Source organism: Suncus etruscus, chromosome 11, assembly GCF_024139225.1.
Source record: "Suncus etruscus isolate mSunEtr1 chromosome 11, mSunEtr1.pri.cur, whole genome shotgun sequence".
Lineage (NCBI taxonomy): Eukaryota > Metazoa > Chordata > Mammalia > Eulipotyphla > Soricidae > Suncus > Suncus etruscus.
The window spans coordinates 12,696,657-12,720,724 of record NC_064858.1 but is presented as its reverse complement, the minus strand read 5'-3'; the positions used below and the strand labels follow the sequence as shown (position 1 = coordinate 12,720,724).

Below are 24,068 nucleotides of genomic sequence, written 5' to 3'. Positions count from 1 at the left end.
AAAATTTACTTTGATCTCAGACAAACACAATAGTAAACCTATGTGACAATATATAAAGGCCATGTTATACTTTTATCTTAGAGACAATTGCTTTAACAAATGTAGTCACACAGATGGTAACCAGAATTATTGTCTTGTCCTGCATATCTGATGTTGTGCACTTGAAACAAACAGAAATGTATTCACAGTTCAATTGGAAGGAAGCTTTTTGGTTCAGAGATTTCTTAGCTTCAACTACTTTTTCAGGTGGACAGCAGATGGCACTGCACTTCCTCTTTTGTCTACCTTTGGTGATATACACTGAAACCCTAATTTGGCAGAATCGAAATCCAAATTAAGAAGAGCAGTCAAAGCTATATTTTTAATGTCGTAATTTACCTCACTTCTTACAGATTGGTGCACTGGAGAACAGACATTTGTTATCCTTGATTAAGGAGGCTGCCTGTGGTGAATTAATAATGCCCCTCACAAACTGTTTGCCATGTGAAAGGATCCAATTCTTGCAGTGGTTCAACAAACACCCCCCCCCCCCCAACACACACACAAAAAGACTTGCTCTTTTCTCATAATCAATTTATATTTAGTACGGATCTGTTGGTGCTCTAAAGTGAACTGAATCGAGAAGATGTGACTTGTCACTTTGAGAAAGTGGCCCAAAGACGTTTCATATAATATAAATCACTGTGTAGATTGATTCTGAGTAACCAATTTCATTTTGCTGTGTTTCTCCTGCATGGTTTCCTTCAGGAAAACTGTTCTTTCTGTAGTCATTTCATTTGTGTCTATTTTCTTCATCTGGATTTTTGTTAAAATTGCACATGTTAATAAATGAAACATATTAACATTTTAATATGTTAGCATATGAAAATAGCTATAAACAGACAGTTTCTTAAATACTATAATATAAATTTCTGTAAAAATCATAGTTCAATAGGATAATAATAATAATGTGATTTTTAGCTAGATGAGACGTTAGAGATTATTGATCTAAGTGGTTAAATAGTATGGTGGCAATGTGCTGCAGTTTTCTCAAAGTAATGTAGGTACAGGGAAAAAACTCTGACCTAGGTACTCTGGGTAGTGCAAAACTCCAATTTATATGTAGAGTATTTAAAAACATATTCATAGTATTAATGTTAAAGTTAATTTGATATTTTGGCTGTGGTTGAATTTTAATCACTTATACTCACAAATATGAAATTTATCTCAACTTTTGATTTCTTTGCTTCTATTCATTTTTTTCTCATGCCCATAAAACTGTTTGTTACTTTAAAATGTTTACTTTTTTTTTTTGCACTTTTGGTTCATATTTAAAGAAACTTGGAGCTACTCCCAAGTAGCTTGGAGCTATTTCTGTGGTTGGGTATTGCTTTTAGCAGTGTGAGACTAGAACCAGGGTTGACTATTATGCAAGGCAAGGATGGTTTGATTAAATTTTTAATTAAAAGTATTTTTTCTTTTGATATTTTGCCCACACCAAATTTATAGAAGTTCCTGATGGCAGTGTTTAGCAGGAATATGTGGTGAATCTGATTAAACCTAGGACCATTCAAAACAAAAGCTTTACCACTGAACTATATCACAACCTCTGAATCTGGGCAAGCTGTGTGCAAGGGAAGCATCCTATACAGGTCTCTTGTCTTAGTTAAACTATGAGCTTTGGCAGAACTGACACTTCCTATCACTCACTCTTGTCTTATTCCCTGTGTCTTGTGAAACTCCTGACCCTTTTTAAGAATTGAAGAATAATGATTTAAGAAAAATAAAAAATATTTTAAATTAAAGAACTGTATTTAAAAATTATTGCACAGTCTAAAATTTATGCAATTACATAGTTGAGTTTAGGCATATTCTAACATCAGTCTTACCACCAGTGCCATCTTTTTTCATGAGTGTGCCTGTATTTCATCTTTCTACATCCTATTTCCACCCTTGTCACTGCTCCACTGCCATAACTGCCACTTTGACAGTCACATGACAAAATTTGGTGGATACAGCTTAGATCTCATGTTTTCAATGTTGTTGAATCTGTATCACTCTTCCTTTCTTTAGTTTTAATAAAGGATATCGTGATCTTTGAAAGGCAGAGAACCTAGAAGAAAATCAAGCTAATCTGTATACCTAAATGAACAGATAACAGAATTCTCTGACAAGCAGTCGTAGGCAAGTGAAAAGAAGCATATTTAATTAAAATTATTAGCTATAGTGAATAAGAAATCCATAAGAAAGTATTCTCGATTGTTAATGGTGGATGCTAATTTTATATTTTCTAATTGCAGCTTTTAAGTGAATAATAGTCATATAAATGCATTTTAATATTAATTGATTTAATAAAATAATTTAATAATTTATTTAATAAACATGTATTTTTTTTTGGTTTTTGGGCCACACCCTGTGACGCTCAGGGGTTACTCCTGGCTATGAGCTCAGAAGTTGCTCCTGGCTTCTTGGGGGACCATATGGGACGCCGGGGGAGCCGGGGGATCGAACTGCGGTCCGTCCTAGGCTAGCGCAGGCAAGGCAGGCACCTTACCCCTAGCGCCACCGCCCGGCCCCTAAACATGTATTTTGATTTGTGTTGATGTTTTTTTTAGTATCATTAAACGCCTTGATTACAAATTTGATTTTAGTTGGGTTTCAGCCATATAAAGAACACCCACCTTCACCGGTTCAACATTTTCATCACCAATGTTCCAAATCTCTCTCCTCCCCACCTGTTTTTTAGACAGGCTTTCTACTTCCCTCGTTCACTCACATTGTTATGATAGTTGTCAGTGTAGTTCTTTCTCTAACTGCACTCACCACTCTGTGGTGAGCTTCATTTCGTGAGCTGGACCTTCCAGCCCTCCTTTCTTTTGTCTCTGAGAATTACTGTAAACATGTCTTTTATTTTTCTTAAAACCCATAGAAGAGTGAGACTATTCTGTGTCTCTCTCCCTCTGACTGATTTCACTCAGAATAATAGACTCCATGTACATCCATGTATAAGAAAATTTCATGACTTCATCTCTCCTGATGACTGCATAATATTGCATTGTGTATATGTACCACAGTTTCTTTAGCCATTCATCTGTTGAAGGGCATCTTGGTTGTTTCCAGAGTCTGGCTATGTAAATAGTGCTGCAATAAATATAGGTGTGAAGAGGAGATTTTGGAATTGTATTTTTGTGTTCCTAGGTTATAACCCTAGGAGTGGTATAACTGGATTATATGGGAGTTCAATTTCAAGTGTTTTTTTTTTTAATTTTGTTTTTGTTTTTGTTTTTTTGTTTTTCGGGCCACACCCGTTTGATGCTCAGGGGTTACTCCTGGCTAAGCGCTCAGAAATTGCCCCTGGCTTGGGGGTCCATATGGGATGCCGGGGGATCGAACCGCAGTCCTTCTTCGGCTATCACTTGCAAGACACCTTACCTCTAGCGCTACCTCGCTGGCCCCAATTTCAAGTGTTTTGAGGAATCTCCATATCATTTTCCATAAAGGTTGCACAAGACAACATTCCCACCAACAGTGAATAAGAGTACCTTTCTCTCCACATCCCCGCCAACACTGCTTGTTCTCATTCTTTGTGATGTGAGCCAATCTCTGTGGTTTGAGATGGTATCTCATAGTTGTTGATTTGCATCTCCCGATGATTAGTGATGTGGAGCATTTTTTATGTGACTTTAGGTCATTTACATTTCTTCTTTGACAAAGTGTCTGTTCATTTCTTCTCTCCATTTTTGATGGGATTAGATGATAAACATATATTTTTGATGCAGTAAGCCATAATTCACACAACAACCTTGTGATATATTTTTCAAATAACTAAATAGAGCCGCCTGAGATATAAAATTCATCCAGAAATCAGAACTAGATTCTACTTTATGTGGTCTGACTCAAAGTAAATGATTTTAACCACATCACAACACTATCTTTCTGCAATAACTATCATATAATTTATACAGAAAATATTCATTTATTAAATTTAGTTCGAGGAACTCTGATTTATAATGCTTTTAAAGTAAGAGCTATATTATTATTAATACTTTAATAATAGTAAGATTATAATAGTAAATATTATAGTAAAATATTCCCACACGACACTCTACCAGCAAATATGTTTTATTGAACATTAAAATATTGATTAATTTATTGCAATATGTTAATTAAAATATATTGAAATATGTCTTATTTCAACAGATTTAAATTTTTTGATATTATTTTAAAGTACTTACTTGTAATAAATGCATTCGCTTTCCCATTTATTTGTAGCATATATAATTATATCAATGGTATATTTATAGTTGGTCATATGGCTGAATCTTTATTGCACACATAATTTGTGCTCTGGCCCTACAAAGCTTATTATTATACAACAATGTCCAATTGATAATATTTATAGTACATACTTAGTTATAGCTTAATGACACCCAATTTATAATCATTATAGAAACCTGTGTAAGAGTTCACTACCATGATGATTTCTAGTGATGAATCAAACATTTTAGTTAAAATATAAGTGTACTCAAAAAGCAGCACAAACTGTAGTTAGAAATCATAATAATGATTTTAATGAAAGCTATGGCTAATTTAGAGCCCAATTAAAACCAGAAATCCAATTATTGCTGATAACATAATTGCAAAAAAAAGTTGAATGCATGTGTGTCAGTAATTAAGGAGGAAGCTTTAATAACAGAATCCAATTGAATCATTACAAGGAAGGGACAAAGAATCAGAAACTGCTTTTGTTTCTCCCTGTGGTGGGTCCGAGCAAGCAATATCCCAGTTATTAAATGCTTGCAACTAGTTCAGAATCTTAATATATATGCAATATTTATGAATATAATAAACTTGATATCTGAGTCCACAGCCTATAAACATCAAATATATAGATAACACTGAAAAATTAAGTAGCAGGAAGTATTACTTGTTAAACTCTGAGATCCTATAGAAAGCAATGAGCAGTATGGAGTATCTTTATAGTTAAAATTCAGATTTTTGAGCTTGATGCTAATTTTACCACACTGATTTCTTTTTGGCTTTAAAGATGGGGGTTAGGAGCCAAGGGAGTCTCAGGTACATTGGTGAGGTTAAGAAAGGACAGAATAAAATATTCAAGCCACAGAGTTAGCAGCAAACAAGTCATAAGACCCAAACTTGAACAACCAACATTTAAAGCAGGTCTGGTATGATGATAGGCAGGGGCAGGGGGTGTTTGCATGGAATTGACTTTGGGAATATTGATGTTTGCTAAAATTCAAGGTAGTTCTGAAGTTTCTGATAAGGGATAGCACTTTGAAAACAGCAAAGTTAGGTTCAACAATGTTAGTAGTGTGGGAGGTTTGAGGCTTATTTTATAAATGGATTTAATTGGAAGATGATGAGGTTAGTCAGACTCAGTATAGGCACTGAAACCAAGATCACCCAGAATACACTACTGGAAAGCGATGCTAGGTTCCTGCACCACATAGTCATGCTCAGTCATGTATGAAAATGTCCCAGAGGAGCCTGATATTGACTGAAAAAAGGAAGTGACCTAATAAAGGGGGGCTGGGAATTTTCACATCATACTTTTAGCATTTGGGCCATGAGTATTTAACTAAAGATGTTTCTGAACAGAGCATCTTTCTGTCATTCATAGATATATTTTTGTTTGTGTATGAAAAAAGTAGGAGACCCTTGACCATAAAACTTGTATGACGCGCCACAGTGGCCAGAAAGAAGATAGGGTGCTAAACTGAGAGATTAGATTGGGAATGATTGAACCAAAAATAGTTATATTCCTTATCATAGATGCAAAGAAGTGGAATAACTGGAATCTCTATTTTCTTGAGGAGTCTCCAATATGTTTCCCAGAGAAAATGTACTAACAACATTCTCAGCAACAGTGGATGGAAGTTTCTTTTTTAAATTTTAATTTTACCAAAACCATTATGACATGCAAAGTTCTTCAGAATTGGGGTTCAGAAATACAATGAATCAGTGCTCATTCTACTACCAGTATAGATGTTTCTCCACCAGTGTTCCCCAGGTATAGACCAAACCAGCTCTGCCAGCCAGCCTGCCAGTATAACAGGCACATTTTAAATTTAGATTGATAGAGTTTGGGTCTCTTGATTCCATTGTTGTTGCTTTTGGCATGAATATTTAGTTCTGTTCTTTTTTTTTTTTAACACTACCAGTACACCTGAGACCGCTTGGCCCCTGGACCCCATTCTTTCATATTTGTATTTTTCCTCTTCCACTCAATTTTTTTCCCTTCTTTGGAGCCAACAGTGTTGGAGACAACTACCATTTAGATCATTGTGTTTCTTCATGCAGTTATTCTAAATACCACATATCAGTGATATCTGTATTTATCCTTCTTTATTACTTTATTCAACATAATATCTTACAGTTCCATCCATGTTGCTGCAAATTTTATGATTGCATCATTACTTATAGCTATCTAGTACTCCATTGTATATGCATGACATCTTCATGATCCACTTGTTTGTTGTTGGACATCTAGGTTGATTCCAAGTCTTAGCTATTTTACTGAGTGCAGCATATAATGAACAGCAATGTACATACATCCTTTTGGATGTGATATTTTTCTGTCCTGGAGATAGTCAAAAGAGGTATTGCTGGGTCATATGGCAGCTCAACTTTGAATTTACTGAGAATCCACCATACTGTTTTCTATAAGTGTTGGACCAGGTAGCATTCCCACCAGCAATGGATGAGAGTTCCTTTCTCATCACACCCCCACCAACTGAGATTGTTCTCATTATTTTTGATATGTGCCCTCCTCACTGGTGTAAGATAATATTTCATTGTTGTCTTGATTTGAATTTTCCTAATGATAAGTGATGATTAACATTTTTTTTCATGTGTCTGTTGTCCATCTGTTGGTTATACATTGTGACCAAGTGGGTTTCATACCAGAGATGCAAGGATGGTCCAAATCCTTCACAAGCAACCCTTCACTTTCCAGGAACGCCCCACTTCCTGGTGACCCAGGATTGCAGACAAAAAAGACCCACATCCACAACTGCTTTCCTGTCATTCCTGTCATTTCCTGACATCCTCTCCCACGGGAAAGAAATCCAATCTCCCCCAGCTCAGTGTTGGGCCTCCTGGGAGTCTCTGCCTAACAGTGGGCTGATCAGATTATCTTTATTGGCCCTACCATCATGGCTAACTCTCTGGGGAAGAGAGCAGATGTCCCCTTTCACCCAAGTCCTGCATTGCTAAGTCGGGCAATGTCCAGCTGTTCCAGGCTCCCATTTGTCTTGAGTTTCTCAGTGCTATAGCCATACTACCAGGGGACAAAAGGGTGTTCTATTCTTGATCTCAGGAGGAAACTAGGAGTCAGGAATCCAGGAAATGCTACTGAGAATTGTTTCTTCCTCACCTCCACCCCCACCTCTCTCTTTACCCTGAGCCCAGGAAGTAGGTTTTGCTGCCTTTCTTTGAAGAATGTGATCCAGCCTTCACTTCTTTCAGAAAAGCTTTTCCAATTTCTGAAAACCTGCCAAATTCTAATATCAATCCCATTAAAGTATAGGCTTTTGGGTTTAGTAGTGTGTTACAGAAGGATAGTCACATGGCTGCATCGGAAACTCAGACCCACAACAGAGCCAGGAGAGCTCTGGACCAAAGAAGAATATTAAGAATGTGTAACAGGTCACTTCCTACTCTGGCACAATTTCATGTCATATCCCAGATTTGGGATGACGAACCACTTTTGCTAATATTTAATGGAGACAGGAAGTTAAGTTACCTAAGAGTGAACACCCAAACCTCGGGTAGTTAACGGGGTCAGCGTGTTTAAAAAGAACCCAGGCTGCTTTATATGCTAATTGTCTATGTTCTTATTAATTTACTTAAAAGTAATTTTTGTAAATGGTATAGATACAGTTCCAATTTCACTTTTTTTGGTAGTTAGTTAGTTGAAGAGTCTTTCCTTGTTCCACATTTTGGATCCTGTCCCTGTGCCATAGAATATTTTTAAATCCATGGACTTATTTCTGGGTTCTTAAGTCTCTTTCATTTTTCTGATAGTCTATTTTAATACAATCTAACACTCTTTTGCTTCTTTTAGTTTTATCACTTAAAATAAATCAAGAAATGCTATATTTTCCATTTTCTTCCCTCAGAATAGTATTCTTATTTTGTACATTTTATGATTTATACGAGCTTTAGTACAATTTTTGCAAAAAGCTTGAAGAATATTAGGACTTTGATGGGAATATCATTAATTCTGCATAATGTTTTGGTTGATTATTTTCACAATATCAATTCTTCCTGTCTATGAAAATGGAATATTTTTATTTTTCTAGTATCTCTTATATCTCTTTTAATAGTTGCTTAGAGTTTTCAATGGCTTTTACATCTTTTGTTTTATTTCATGCATTTGATATATTTTAGTAACACTTTTATTTTATTTTTGGTTTTTGGGCCACACACATCTGCTCCCAGGTTTACTCTTGCCTCTGTATTAATGAATTGTTTCTGAAAATAATTGGAGGACCATGTGTGGTGGTTGGAATGGGAATGAGGTCAATCATGTGCATAGCTTGTGCCTTAAACTCCTGTATTATATCTTCAGGCCTAGACAATATTTTAAGTGGTGCTGTATTTTGAAAATTTTTCTCTGAAGTTATTGGCATATAGAAATACAACATGTTTTTGTGATTAGTTTTACTTTTTAACATTTATTTTAATAAAGCACCATGCATTTACAAAGTTATTAACAATACAGTTGTTTCGGGTATACAATATTTCAACACCAATCACATTACCTTTCCTCTACTGATGTCCTAAGTTTCTCTCTCCCTCCAAAGCCTTTCCCCTTAGCATGCACATAACAAATTTACTTTATATTGCTTGCTTCTACAAAATTAAAAGTAAATGGAATTATCAGAAAATAACTCAATAAAAGTCAAGTTGTGATGATTGATTGCTTATATTATTTTAACATATGTAAAGAAATCAAAATAATTTAATACAATACAATGTGATGCATACTCTCATTTATTTAAATAAGCTTTCAACTATGGCATCAAAATTAGAATTATATTGAATACAACTGCAAAATTTAGGAAGGGTGAATAAAATGAAGAAAATTTAAAGAAAAACTATAGCTTATAAAAGTATTTTTTATAAAAGTATGTTTTAACCTAAGGAAATATTAGCTTTAATTAGTAATTATTATATTACAGTTACTGCTTAGAGTCTATATTAATAAGAAAAGAATTATAATAAAATATTTAAAAATTATTTACATAAAAATATTTACCTCTATTAGCCTATTCATGTAAAATAAGATTGGATACTCAATATAAATGAAATATTAGTTCATTAGTAGAATTATAAAATCCCTTAGCAAGGTAGGAGTAAATATAACTTGCTTAAGCTAATATAGAACAACCATATGCATTATTAGGGAGTGCTATAATCAATGCCACATACTGGGAAGTTTTGCCTGTTTTTTAAAGAACCACTTTTAAAGCTTCTTGTAAAATTGGTTTTAAGGCTATGAATTCCCTAAGCTGTTTGTTGTATGTGAAGCTCTGTATTGCTCATTCAAATCTAACGGGTAATCTAATTAGATAGATTATTCTTGGTTAGGTGTTAAATTTGTTGAGATTTTATTCTCCAATCTCTTCTGAATCACAGTCTCATTTGACAATCTACTATGAATATAGTATGGGATTTCTTTTGTATGTAAGCTCCATTTTGAATCTTGAGGAATTTAATATTGCTCCTATCTTTGGAATTTTCCTGGTTAAGTCTATTTTCACTGGGCCCGGAGAGATAGCACAGCGGTGTTTGCCTTGCAAGCATCGATCCAGGACCAAAGGTGGTTGGTTCGAATCCCGGTGTCCCATATGGTCCCCCGTTGCCTGCCAGGAGCTATTTCTGAGCAGACAGCCAGGAGTAACCCCTGAGCATCACCCGGTGTGGCCCAAAAACAAAACAAAACAAAACAAAAAAGTCTATTTTCACTGTGATACTTCAAGCCTCAACTCTGGAAAATTTTTATATATAATTTCTTTAAGTATTTTCATCAAGTTTGTCTTCTGGTTCTTCAGGTACTCTGCTGATTCTTATATTATTACTCTTGAATTCATCCCATAGTTCCCTAGTATGCAGTTCATTTCTTTTCAGACTATTTTTCACTCTCTGTTGTTTTCTAGATATGGATCTTAGCCCCTTGATGCCGTGTGTGTTGATTAGTCTCCTACTTGCTGCATTGCTTTATTTTAAAAAATCTTTTAGTGGAGTATATAGGTTCTTCCATACATAATATAATGTCTTTTTCCTAATTTAATCACTGTGATTTATTTTTCTTCATTATTTACTATGGTGAGGACTGCTTTTTTTTTTTTTTTTGCGAGGAGTCACACTCAGAGGTGCTCAGGGGTTACTCCTGGAACTGTGCCCAGAAGTCACTCCTGGCTTGGGGGGACCATGTGGAATGCTGGGATTAGAACCAGCATTTTTTTTTTTTTTGGTTTTTGGGCCACACCCTGCGGTGCTCAGGGGTCACTCCTGGCTGTCTGCTCAGAAATAGCTCCTGGCAGGCACGGGGAACCATATGGGACACCGGGATTCGAACCAACCACCTTTGGTCCTGGATCGGCTGCTTGCAAGGCAAACGCCGCTGTGCTATCTCTTCGGGCCCCGAACCAGCATTTTTTTTACCTATGGAATATGATGTTGACAGTGAGATTGTTGTAGATGACATTGAAGAATGTTTCTTCTATCCTTATTTTGTTGAGGCCTTCTTCCCCAAAATGGATGTTGTATTTTGACACAAGCTTTCTCTGCATTTGATGAAATTAGCATATAAATTCTATCTTTATTTTCGTTGATATTGTATATTATATTAATTGATTTGCATATGTTTGAGCAATCTTGCCTCTCTGGAATGAATCCTCCTTGATCATAATGAGATCACTTTCATATAGTGTGGAATGTATTGTTCAATAAGAACTTTTTAAGGATCTTTTCATAGATATTCATCAGGAATAATGATCTGTAATAATTTTTAGTGATGTTCATGTCTGCTTTCAGTATTAGGGCAATGTCCTTACTTGAAGTTAAGAAGGAGATATATATATCTATATATCTATATATATATATATCTTCATTATTTAAAAGGTCTTGAATAGTATGGCCTGTGAATCTTTGATGGTTTGGTAGAACTCGGTAATGAACACCTTTGAACTTATGCTATGAATTTGTCAGGTAGAGCTGAGACTTGTGAACTTACATAGGCATTGCTATGACGGTGACCAATCATCCTGCTGGATGGAACTAAGGCTGGGTTCTTGCTGGGAAATGCTTATCTCTTCATTGACTAATCCCAGCCTGGCCATGCTTGGTTGTATTACATTTTTGGGAAGTTATAATTTTGAGATGAGATTTAGTCAGCAGGAATTTTCTTGAAGTGTTAAAATGTGGGGGTGTAGAACTGGATAACTAATGAGCATCATTAATATTATTTCTAAACAATAGAAAGACAACAATTTCTTTACCTATTATTATTATTAATTATTATTTTTAGCCATATTGGTGTGCAGGATATAGTAGTTCTATGCTCCTATATGATTTATGGTGGGACTCTTGGGACCATCCAGGATGCCAGAGATGGAGACTGGGTCAGCCAGGTGCAAGACAAGCACCCTATCTGTTAAATTAGCCTTCCATTCCATAGTCTCTTTCCCTATTAATAAATTTAGCTAATACTTGTCAATATGTTTATCTTATTATGTTTATCTTATTAGATAGCCATATCTTGGTTTCATCATTACTTTGTATGGTTTTTGTTTTATTTTTTTGTTTGTTTGTTTTGGGCCACACTCGGTGACGCTCAGGGGCTACTCCTACTATGTGCTCAGAAATTACTCCTGGCTTGGGGGACCATATGGGATGCCAGGGAATCGAACTGTGGTCCACTCTAGCTAGCATGGACAAGGAAGACACCTTACCGCTTATGCTATGGCTCCGGCCCACATTTTGTATGTTTTTTATGAGTTCTATTTTACTTAATATAAATCTTTATTTCAACATAAATAATTATTATTTTCTTTTTTTCAACTAATTTGAGTTTTATTTTTTTCTTGTTTCCTTGGTTGTAAAGTTAGACTGCTTATTTTGTCTTTTTTGTATCCTTATGAAAGACTGGTACGCTAATCCATTCTAAGACTAATTTATGAAATCATGTATTCTGATAGTATTCTATCTTGTTAGCTTTAAGAATTAAATTTTTTTATCTGTGATGTAAAAAGTGTTTTTAGTCTCCAGATACTTCTGTCTTTTTTTTTTTTTTTTGGTTTTTGGGCCACACCCGGTGACGCTCAGGGGTTACTCCTGGCTATGCGCTCAGAAGTTGCTCCTGGCTTGGGGGACCATATGGGACGCAGGGGGATCGAACCGCGGTCCGTCCTAGGCTAGCGCAGGCAAGGCAGGCACCTTACCTCCAGCGCCACCGCCCGGCCCCACTTCTGTCTTTTTAAAGGAAGTTTGTTTTTAAACTTTATTGTTATTATTTTTAAACTATTATTATTTATAGTTATTGATTTCTAGTTTTTTAACATGGTGATCTAAAAGGATAGTTGAAATATTTCTTTTAGACTTTTTAAAAATATCTCTTTATTTAAGCACTGTGGTTACAAAATTGTTTGAGTTACAATCATAGACTGTACACCATCCTTCACCAGGGTACTTTTTCCACTACCAAAGTTCCTAGTTCCCCTCCCATTCTGTCCATTCTTTGGGGCAGCATTTTGCTTCTCTCTCTTTTTCCCTCTCACTCTCTCTCTCTTTTGCCTTTTTTGACACTGTTTGTTGCTAGTTGGGCATTTAATATTGTTATTTTTGTTTATTGATCTTAGTTGGCTTCTATACTATTTTCCCATAAACTTTGGAAGCACCTATGGGGATGTCAGTATTGAGAATTTGGAAGTGTCACATGGCCAAGTCACCCAGAAGTCCCAGGATCTATAGAATCAAGATCATAAATTTTCTGGGTCATTGTCCCCACTCTGAGAAGTGCCCACCCTCACTCTGAGAAGACTCCAGAGTTTTCAATTCCAAAATCAGTGTAACTGGAATTTTCATTGGTTTGGTAGATTTGTAGAGAAAAGTTATAAGGCAATGAAGTTGGGCCTTTGACATGGTGGTGGCAATGGGATGAGAATGAAGCTGCTAAAGCTTCAGCAAGGCAGGAACTAGTACAACCATTTCCCAACAGTGTCTCAGAGTTCACAGTCATAAAACCACTGTATCTGTGAATTTTAGCAATTTAGCTTGCATCTATTATGAGGTTATTCTGATAAGCTTACATTATATCTGCTGTGTGATATATGGTTGTAGCTTCCAAAGCTTCTGGAAGTATGGAAAGTTTGGGGGCCTGCTTGCCCCAACTCTGGGAAAATTCCAGAGTTTTCACTCCCCAAAACTAGTGCTTCTAAAATTTTCATTGGTTTGGTGTTCCTGTAGAGATTAATTTTGAAGCAGTGAAGTTGGGCCTTTGACATGATGGTGGCTTTGGGATGTGTTTGTGGCTGCTAGGTGTTTACATGATTTTGTTGGCTAGTTTCATGTTGCAATACAAAGTTGACAGAAAACATCGTGCTAGAATACATATTAACTATCTGGCCAATTCCTGATATGTTAGACCAGTTCAATCTTCAATATAGACTAAATAGATAAAGATAACCCATAAAGATCTTGTAAAGAGAAAGGTACTTGATATTAATTAGTAAATTAGTGGCTAAACAGTATTAGGAAAAATCCAACAAGTTTTAGAAAGCCCAGACATTCTTTGGTAAATTTTTTAGTCAAAATAAAGAGCTAAAAATCAGACTTTATTCTTAATCAAGTATTAGAACCATTTAAAATATTTTCTAAAAATAGGATTCCATCTCTTTTGAGCCATATTACATTACCATGGCTGTAAAGCAGTATGTGGAAATGTCAAGTGGTTTAAAGGAATGGATTTTACACTTGCCATTTTCAAGAGCAGTGGATTTACACTTCAAAAAGCCAGACATGACTTCATAATTAAATTGAACTTGATCTTTATTTTTTTTAAGTGATAGGTTCTGAAGCTAAGGATACACTAAGAGCTTGACTGAATTTTTAAAGGTTGACTCATCTTGAATTTAAATCTTCAAAATGAATAATGAATGACTTATGCAAGTGAAATGCAGGTAAAAGTAAGTAGTTTGAGTTCTAGTTCAAGCTGTTGATGGGGTTCACAATGTTAATTTTTTTTTTTCCGGCCACACCTGGTGATGCTCAGGGGCTACTCCTGGCTGTGCACACAGAAATCACTCCTAGCTTGGGGGATCATATGGGATACTGAGTGATCGAACCAGAGTCCATCTTAGGCTGGTGTGTGCAAGGCAGATGCCTTACCACTTGTGCCACTGCTCTGGCCCCAATTTTTTAATTTTTAATTTTTAAGAAATGTACTAAATAACATACTATTTATGGCATATGAATACACTTAAATGGTGTGAATATTAGACTAATACTAAGGAAATAATATACTAAGATTTAGGGATTTTCCCCATAAGATCTTAAAGGTAAAAAAAAAACCCCAAAAACCTAGAGGCTGCCATTATTTGAAAACAAGCCAAAGAAGCTCAAGAAGCCAAAGAAGGTCCAGAAAAGTAGAGGCTGGACCAGAGAAGTGCTTTGTGTTTGTTCTGCCCCTCAACTCTTAGCACCATTTATGGTTCCTTGAGCATACCAGAAATTATCCCTAAGAACAGAACAAGGAATAATTACTACATACATCCAGGTGTTACCCTCACATCTTCCTAATAGTTTTTGCTGTCAGGATCTCAACCAATTCAACACAATTATATTCATTAATATATAATTCTGCAAAGAATGTTCCTTTAAAAAACGGAGTGTATATAAACTCTAATGTTTCAGGAAACACTGGTTTTATTTGTGAAGAGTGTGTGTGTGTGTGTAGTTTGGGGCGCACATCTGGATGTGCTTGGAGCTTAACCCTGGCTATTTTGTGATGTCAAGGATCAAACCATGGTAGGTTGCATGCAAGGCAAGTTCCTTAGCTCAGTGCTATATGTCCTCTAAATTTTTACTATTTTTAATGATTCAACTTAATGAAACATGTTTTTCTCTTACTCATTAAAAGAATCAAATCACAAAAAAGGAAGGCATCAAATTATAGCAAATTGTAGGCCCTGGATTAAAAACTTATAATGTATCATTACATATTATTAGTGTATCATCTTGGAGTCAGGAGGAATGACAAGGTGAATTAGAGATCACATAAATATATTTGCTGAGGACATTTGGACACTTTGATTTTTGGAGAATATTATAGACATTAAAACTACTATAAATACATGATTCATTCTTAATAATCCAATTTGTAAAGAAACAATTGAGTTTGCAATGGAGGCTAGAATGAGTGAGAAGGGACTGAGAAATATTGGTGAAAGTATGCTGACACCTGTAGTGGATGTGTAGTTGGTATATAATATGACTGAAACTCTATTAATTTTGTAAGTTACATGCCTAACAAACATAATAATATTTCTATTATATTAATATTTATTATCAATATGTTAACATTAATATAATCGATAACATATTACACTATATTATATACAATAATATATTTATATGTAATTATATATAATATAATATGTAATAATGTTAATATAATAAATATAAGGATAAAAAATGTCAGGAGGACATTTGTGGCAAAATTTGTGCCAGTGTGGAGGGTTCTCATATATTCAGAATTGAATTGCCACATGACCCAGCAATCCCACTTTCGGTTACCTGTCACAGTTAGCCTGAAACTAATGCAAAGGGATTGTGGAGTCCTTCAGGAAAAGTGGGTGCAGGAATTGGCAATGGAACAAAGACCAGACACTCAGAAGTGAGCTTGAATCTTGTCCCTTTATTAAGGGTCACAACAGGATACTTATACTAAATTTTTTTGGCAAGTCACCATCATTGGTCTTTAAACTATTCATTCTCATACTGCATCAGACAAAGGCATAGGTTAAGCTGTATGTAAAAAGATAATCTTATCTCTAAAGACTTCAAGGCCCAGTTCTTAGCCTACACATTCTTCTGCTATTTATCAGAGGCCATGGTGATGCGAATGATGGGAATGTTGCACTGGTGAAGGGGGATGTTCTTTATATGACTGAAACCTAACTACAATCATGTCAAGGAGCTTAAATAAAGATTTAAAAAAATAATGAGACTGTAGAAGTTAATGGACTAAAGCACAAAGTTTACAGTCTAAGTCTGATCCCTGATACTACATGTATCCACCCCTCAAAACTTCCAATATGGCACTGGTGGCTCATAGAACTGCCAAGTTTCATATTTGATCTTTCTAGCTTTTTTGTCAATTAAAGTCAGGAGTGGCACCAAGATATGCTAATCATTGCTTTGTAGGATACCACTCACTGAAATTAGATAAGAAAGACAATTACATGAATATGTAAAATTTAACACACACACTCATTGTAACAAAAGTTATTTCATTAACCTCAGGCCAAAGACAAATTAAATCAGAAAAAACATATTCAAATGAAACAGTAAAATTATTATTAAACTTGATGTTGTAGATTGAACTATTGGGTTCCCACATGCAAGTACATGCATGGTACCACTGAACCATATTTCTGGCCCTGAAAAGAAACAATTTAATTATATCTACTTAATGATTTTAATGAATAGTTGGTCATTCAGGAATCATTTGCTATCATTTATCTGTTATGTGAATTTTCCTAGAAAGCACAAGCAAAGTAATAGTGTCAACAGAATAATATAATATTAATTTTCTTTAAAATATTGGGAAGGGCTGGAGTGATATTTTATACAATGAGTAGGGTGTTTATCTTGTTCATGACTGACCTGAGTTCAATTCCTGGCATCCCTTATGGTTCTCCAAGGATCACGAGGAGTTATTCCTGAGTGCAGAGTTAGGAATAAACCCTGAACATTTCTGGTTGTGCTTCCCTGAAAAGAGAGATTGGGGCTGAAAAGGCAAAGAGAAAATATAACTCTTATATATCATAATACCTTTAACCCTCAAAACACACATGAACACATAATTACATGCTTTGCACATTCAGAGAAATTTTTCTAATAAGTAATTATGAAAATGATTCTGAAAGTATATCCTTGCATACAGAATTAGAAAAAATATTTTGGTCCTAAATGTATTGTTTAAGGAGCCGGAGTGATAGCACAGTGGTAGGGCATTTGTCTTGCACGTGGCAGACCCAAGATGGACAGCGGTTCGATCCCCTAGCATCCCATTTGGTTCCTAAACCAGGAGCACTTTCTGATTGCATAGCCAGGCAATGCATCACCAAGTCTGAGCGTCACCAGGTGTGGCCCAAACCGCCCCCCAAAATATTGTTTAAATATTCCCTGAGGGAGAGTAGAAGAGTAAAGTGCTTTCTTGGCATTCTGTAGTCCCCTATTATTTGACAGAAATGGTCCATGAATTCAATAGTAAATACTGGGCCATTTTGTCTCAACTTGCTGCCTCCCTACAACATTATATTGCATTTTTCATCAGACAGTTGTAATGGTTAAAAATACTTATTGTTGGATTCCTGTACAATAAATCAAATCGGAATTACTGTGACTTGGGCTTTGAAATACGTATTTTAACAAATATAATGGGCAGTGTTACTTTCCATTAAATTTGAGAGGCACTATTATTCATCAGTGTACCAATAAGTACACTAATTTTACTATTACCTTATAATGGGAAGCAAGAAGAACTTCTGGTGACACATTGTGTCACAGAGAATAGCTAAGAGGCAGCAAAAAAGATATTTGGAACTTTTATTTGAAAATATCACCTGTCTTCAAGTTGAAATTGACACAGAAAAGAAAAAATCATCTCAGGGATGATCATCATATTTAAAAATTTCAATAGACAGAGGGGTTAACATGATATATGATCACATTAAAACTCAAAAGGGTCTTGACAGGCTGTGAAATTGAAATGAAATTAAGACATTGGAATGTAATAGGTATAACTGTAAAACCTATATTTAGATTGACATAAAAATTCACTGCACAAGATTAAGATGGGAGAAGGCAACTTGTTAGGAATTCATAAGTGGGGCTCCAAGAGATCTTATGAACTATAGCCAAGATGATAGCAGCTGCAGTGAAGAGACTGAACAAACCCAAGACAACATGAACTGGAATAGGAGAGAGAGGCCCAGTGTGATTAAGCTATCTTTGGTTTCCCAATGTCTCACAAATGTGATCCTTCCAGGTGTTCCAGGATGAAATATTGAGAGCAGAGCATTGGATTCAAGAATTTAACCAAGCATGACCTCTATACAAGGGTAATATGCAGTTTCATGAAATGTTTCATATTTTTGAATAAAATACATATTTAAGAGGAAAGCATTCAACCAGATATTGCCTCCAGAGTGAGTGTCTCATAATTAGGTGAAATGAATAATAATTGAGATTTAACTTAGAAAAGTTTTTCAAAAGTTTAAGTAATTTACACGAAGAGTCAGTCAAAGAATAGAGGAGTCTGTGTGATCTTCTGGAAAGTAAACACTTGTATATGGAATAGAAGATGAGTAGAGCTTAACAGAGTATACTGGTCAAGAGAGTGAAAACTGAAAAGATTTGATTTAATAGATACAAAGTCAGTACAGCTAAATAGTAGATTCTGAATATTAATCAGAAATTAAAAAGTGAATGGTATATACATTTACAGTTAAGAAATACTAGAAATACTAGAAATTTGATGGTGAAAGTATTAGTATTACCCCAATATTTTTTGTTTTGCTTCTTATAATTTTCTTGTATACAGTATTTTACTTATTTGTTCTAACTCCTCAGTGTCAGGAAAGAGTCTGTCTATATTAGTCTATATTTTAGTCCTCGTAAGTTAAATAATAACTAATATCCTAGTCTTCATACTATTTTAACCAATTTAGCTAATGTAAGTTTTATATTAATTACAAATTCTGTATCCCACATTGCTGGGATCAGATTGCTAATTATTAATTTTTTTGGTGCTATTATTTCTCCACCTTCTATTTTCACAGCAAAGAAACTATTTACTATTACAATAATACAAGCTTGAGAGATAGCACAGCAGTAAGGCTTTCGCATTGCATGCAACCAATACAGGACAGAACCCGGTTCAAACACGGCATCCCATATGGTCCCCTGAACCTGCCAGGAGGAACTTCTGAACACAGAGCCAGAAGTAACCCCTGAGCACTACCTGGTGTGACCTTTAAAAAAAAAGGGTGTAATGCCTGGGCATACCTAAACTTTTAGGGGGGCTCAGCCCACCAGATGTATCCTCAGATTTTCCTGGTGGGGAGAACTAAATTAACTAAATTAACACGTCCAGCTGTGGACGCCTTTTCCCCCTGCGTGGATGGTTGAGGAATTTCCAAAGAGACGCCTGGCATTACATTTTCAGTCAGTATTTGACTATCTCTCCTTTGTAAATATCAGGCAAAATTATGGCCTCTGTCAAATAATTTGGCTCAGAAATTCCAGCACCAAAGATTATTTGAGAATCCCTGTTTTGGATAATAGCCAGCCCTAAAAGCAAAGACAATACTTTTTCTGTCTTTTTCAAATATGTCCTTGCAGCTGCATTTTCTGAATTGGGAAAGAACTGATGAGTTTTTAGAAAAGGCACCAGATTAAATAGAAATTTAATTTTATGGCTAGAGCAGTTCTGTGGGTATTTTATGGGGTCATAACATCTAAGTTTGCTCATTTACATCTTTTGGGTCAGTGTAAACTCTGTTTTACTTCAAAAATATCTTTGGACATTGAGTCCAAAGCAGTTCAATATCTAAAAAAGAACTGGCAGGTTTGACTGCAGAAATTTTGAAAACTGAACAGAATCAGCAGGGTTCAGGCATTCTCTCTGGCAAGTGATAAAAATTACTTTTAAATCTTATTTAATTTTATTAAATACTGTAGATACGGAGTTAAAAAGTTGCTGATGATTGAATTTCATGACAAAGGATTCTCAGGAAAAGAAGCCTTTAGGGTTCTAATATATATTAGGATATATATAAGATACCTTATATATAAGATATATATATAAGATATCTTAAGTATTAAGTTCAGAGTATAGGTATGGCAATCAAATAGTAATATTTTATACATAATATATAATAAATAAGATATATAAACTCTTTATCTATCTATCTATCTATCTATCTATCTATCTATCTATCTATCTATCTATCTATCTATCTATCTATCTATCATCTATCATCTATCTATCTAATGCTCAGTAAGTTGAAGCATTTCTAAATGATACTGTTTTCCTCAAACATGGTACCAGAAGGCAGTTTGAAAACCACAAAAATCAAATTGGACACTATTTACTCATTAACCATGTAGACAGTGGGGTGGGAAGGAGGGAGATTTGGGGCACTGGTGATGGGAATGCTGCACTGATTAAGGGGGGTGTTCTTTATATGGCTGAAACCCAACTACAATCATGTCTGTAATCAAGGTGCTTAAATAAAGATATTTAAAAAAACATTAACCATATAACAGGTTAGACATATTAATCACTTTAAATTCATTATGCCATTTACTGCCCACAACAAATCTAAGAAGTACTCTCAATCTTTCCATTCCTTTTATGGGAAACAGGTTTTCAAGTTTGAAATTATTTTCCCCAAAGACAAAACCCAAAAGTAACAGGAAAGAAACTCACAGAGGTTTCTTTTGATTGCCATGCCTATACTCTGAATCCCAGATTAGAGAGACTTTAATATATTTTCCTCATATTGGCGAAAAAAAATTATCCCAGAGAGGCTAATAAATTACATATATAAGATCTTTGCTATTAAAAAAAAAAGGTATTTGTCAGGGCTGGGAAAGCACAAGTAAACTTAAAGCCCAGTGCTACATACATTTTCTCTACCCCCTAACAGTTCAATGTGGGCTTTGTGTCCCCTTCCCCCTCCCACCAAGTACCTGCCCCACAAGCATTTCTGGTAATGTCGTAGTGTCCTTGTCCAAATATCCCACCTTTACAGACTCTGTTGAGCTTCATCCCTATATGAAAAAGTTTTCTTTGTCCTGTGCTATCTATTTAGGGGATAATTTTTTTACTTTAAACAAACCACAATTGATCCCATTATGATATGGACAGAAATATTTAAGAACAATGAAATTGGGAGCTATAACACAAATAATATCACTGTAAATTTGTTTAAGGCAAATCTTTAGATTAGACTATAGCAGCTTCCCTGTTATAGCTTATACATGAACAATATTATAGTTTATAAATGGACAATATTTGAGAAAAACAGTGTCTTAATAAAAATGTGAAATTACATATTTTTGCGTATGTAATTTCCTCTTCATTCCTGTCACTTGATTATAAGAAGGGAAGATTTTTTTTTTACCAGATTTGTATAACTAACTATTTTTAATAGGATATAGACTGAACAGATTTTAGAAGAATTAGTGGAATTACACTGTGCTCTATGTAGTGATTTATTTTTGAGTTCAAATTTCTATGAGTTCAAATTTATTGGTAAATTTATTTTCTGTTTAAATTTATGTAGTTTAAATAATTGGAGATTATTTTAAAATTGTTAAATCGTTCAACATTGAAATAAATGAATTTTCATCGCATCTTTTTTTTTTTTTTTTATCCTGGATGTGTCAGGGAGCTAAACGATTCTCAAGATATCTGAAAACTTTACTGGAGTCTTGAACAATTAGGGTTCGATTCAAGGGACAATGGATGTAGTACTGCTCTACCCTGTAGTATTGGGGTTTAGTCAGGCTATCTTGGCATAATGAGAGCTCCAGGGCCATAGCAGGTAGTCCTTGACTAATTGATTTTATGATATACAATTTTAAATGTGATTGTTTTTTAATGTCCCTTCTCTCTCATTTTTTGTATAAAGAAAGGCCATAGATTTTTTGCCCATTAATTTTGTAGCCTGTTATTTTACCATATAAATATATTGTTTCTAGAACCCTTTTTGGTATTTTTATTAATTTCTAAATATAGTATTATTTATCTGCAAACAATGAAAGTTTGATTTTTCCATTTCTAAGTGGATGCCCTTGATATCTTTTTCTTGCCTAATTGTGTTGGCTGGTACTCACAATACTCTCTAGAATAGAAGTGGCAAGAGGGGGCAACCTGTATCATACCAGAGTAGAAGAATGGCTTTTAGTTTTTCACAATTGAATATAATGTTTACCATGGCCTTGTGGCAAATGGCTTTGAGTATATTGAGAAAAATTTCCTTCAATTTCCATTTTGTTGAGATTATATTTTATGAATGGATGCTAGATTTTGCCAAATATATTCTCTGCATCAATTGATATGATCATGTGATTTTTATTTTTTCTTTTATTGATATGGTTTATTATGTTAAGCCATCCTTACATCTCTGGAATGAATCCTATTTGCTCATGAAGATGAGCAAAGGTTATCATGAAGATAATCTTCTTTATGGACTGTTGGATTTTATTTGCTAATACTTTGTTGAGGATTTTTGCATTTGTGTTTATCAGGGATGAACTCTTCTTTTCTTTTTTTTTTGTTGTTGTTTATATGCTTTTGGTATTGGGGACGTATATGAAGTGTACTTCATGCAGATATAGGAAGTATATGGTAGTTTTTTGTTTCCTCAATTTCCTGTAGGAGCCAGAAAAGAATGGGCTTAGATTCTACTTAAGGCTTTGAATTCCATTTGTGCCAGAGATTTTGTTTTTGGGGAAGCCTTTTATTTACCATTTTAATTTTCTCAATTGGTTGGTTCACATACTCCAGATCATCTTGGTTCCACTTTGGGAGATTATAGGGGTCTGTGGGGGGAGGCCAAACCCCTTGCTGGTGTTCTGCCAGTCCAAAAGTAAATCCCAGAAGAAAGATTAAACCTCATTCTTCCGTCCTCCTCCTGGAGGAGACCCCGGCAACAAATCCGCCACAAAAAATTCACTTTAGACAAAGAAATTAGGGGACCAAAGATTTGGCAAAGAGAGTTTCTTGACAGTCTGACGACAGCTCAATCAGCCATCCGACCCAGCCGTCAGCTCTGGCAAAAAAAGCCTCAATAGCCTCCCCCACAAGTTCTTTTATTTCTCACTCAATCGCCCCCACCTGGAAGATCCAGGTGGGACGACAAGCACAGAACTAATAACATAGAATAATTCTAAGAATACTCTACAGGGGTCCAAGAATTTATCCATTTCTTCCAAGTTCTCTTGATTTATGGCATAAGAATTCTCAAAGTAAACCATGATTACCCCTTGTATTTCTATAATATCTGTAGTAACATTTCCCTTTTCATTTCTGATTTTGTATTACAGTTCTCTCTCCCATTTTTTGTGAGTCTTGCTAATGCTTTATCGATCATTTTTGTTTATTTATTTATTTATTTATTTATTTAAAATATGGAATGCTTCACGAATTTGCATGTCATCCTTGAGCAGGGGCCATGCTAATCTCTGTATCATTCCAATTTTAGTATATGTGCTGCTGAAGCGAGCACCGATCTTGTTTATTTTAAAAAAAAATCCCTTGCTTTCATTGATCTTTTGGATTGTTTTGTTTTTTGGTTTCCAGTTCATTAATTTATTTTCTAAGTTCTGATTTCTATAATATATATTATATATAAAAATATATATAAAATATCTATAAGATAGCAGAAATTTCTTTAAGTTCTACCTCTTGCCAGCCTAATTGGACTCATTTTGCTTATCATTTTTTTTTATTAAGCTGTGCTATTAAAGTTATTTATGTAGGCCTTTTCTTCCTTTCAGATGAATCCTTGCAAAACTTTAAATTTTCCCATAAACACTACTTTTTCTGTATTCCACAAATTTTGATCATTCTTGTATTCATTCTCATTTGTTACCAGGAATCTTTAATTTCCTTCCTGACTTTGCCTCTGACCCACTAGTTGTTGAGTAGTGAGCTGTTTAATTTCCAGATTTAAAATTCTTTCTTTGTGTCTGTTTGTAATTCACTTCTATTTTCAGCGCATCATGGTTGGAGAAGATAACTGATACATTGTCTTTCCTAATGA

At 34.9% G+C, this 24,068-nt stretch overlaps 1 non-coding gene across 1 annotated transcript; it reads right to left on the bottom strand.

Annotated features, from left to right (window-relative positions):
• Positions 1-23,427: 23,427 nt before the first annotated feature.
• LOC126023594 (U6 spliceosomal RNA) lies at positions 23,428-23,531 on the bottom strand. Its single transcript, XR_007500707.1, has one exon. It is a non-coding gene; the product is annotated as a U6 spliceosomal RNA (small nuclear RNA).
• Between the last annotated feature and the right edge of the window lie 537 nt (positions 23,532-24,068).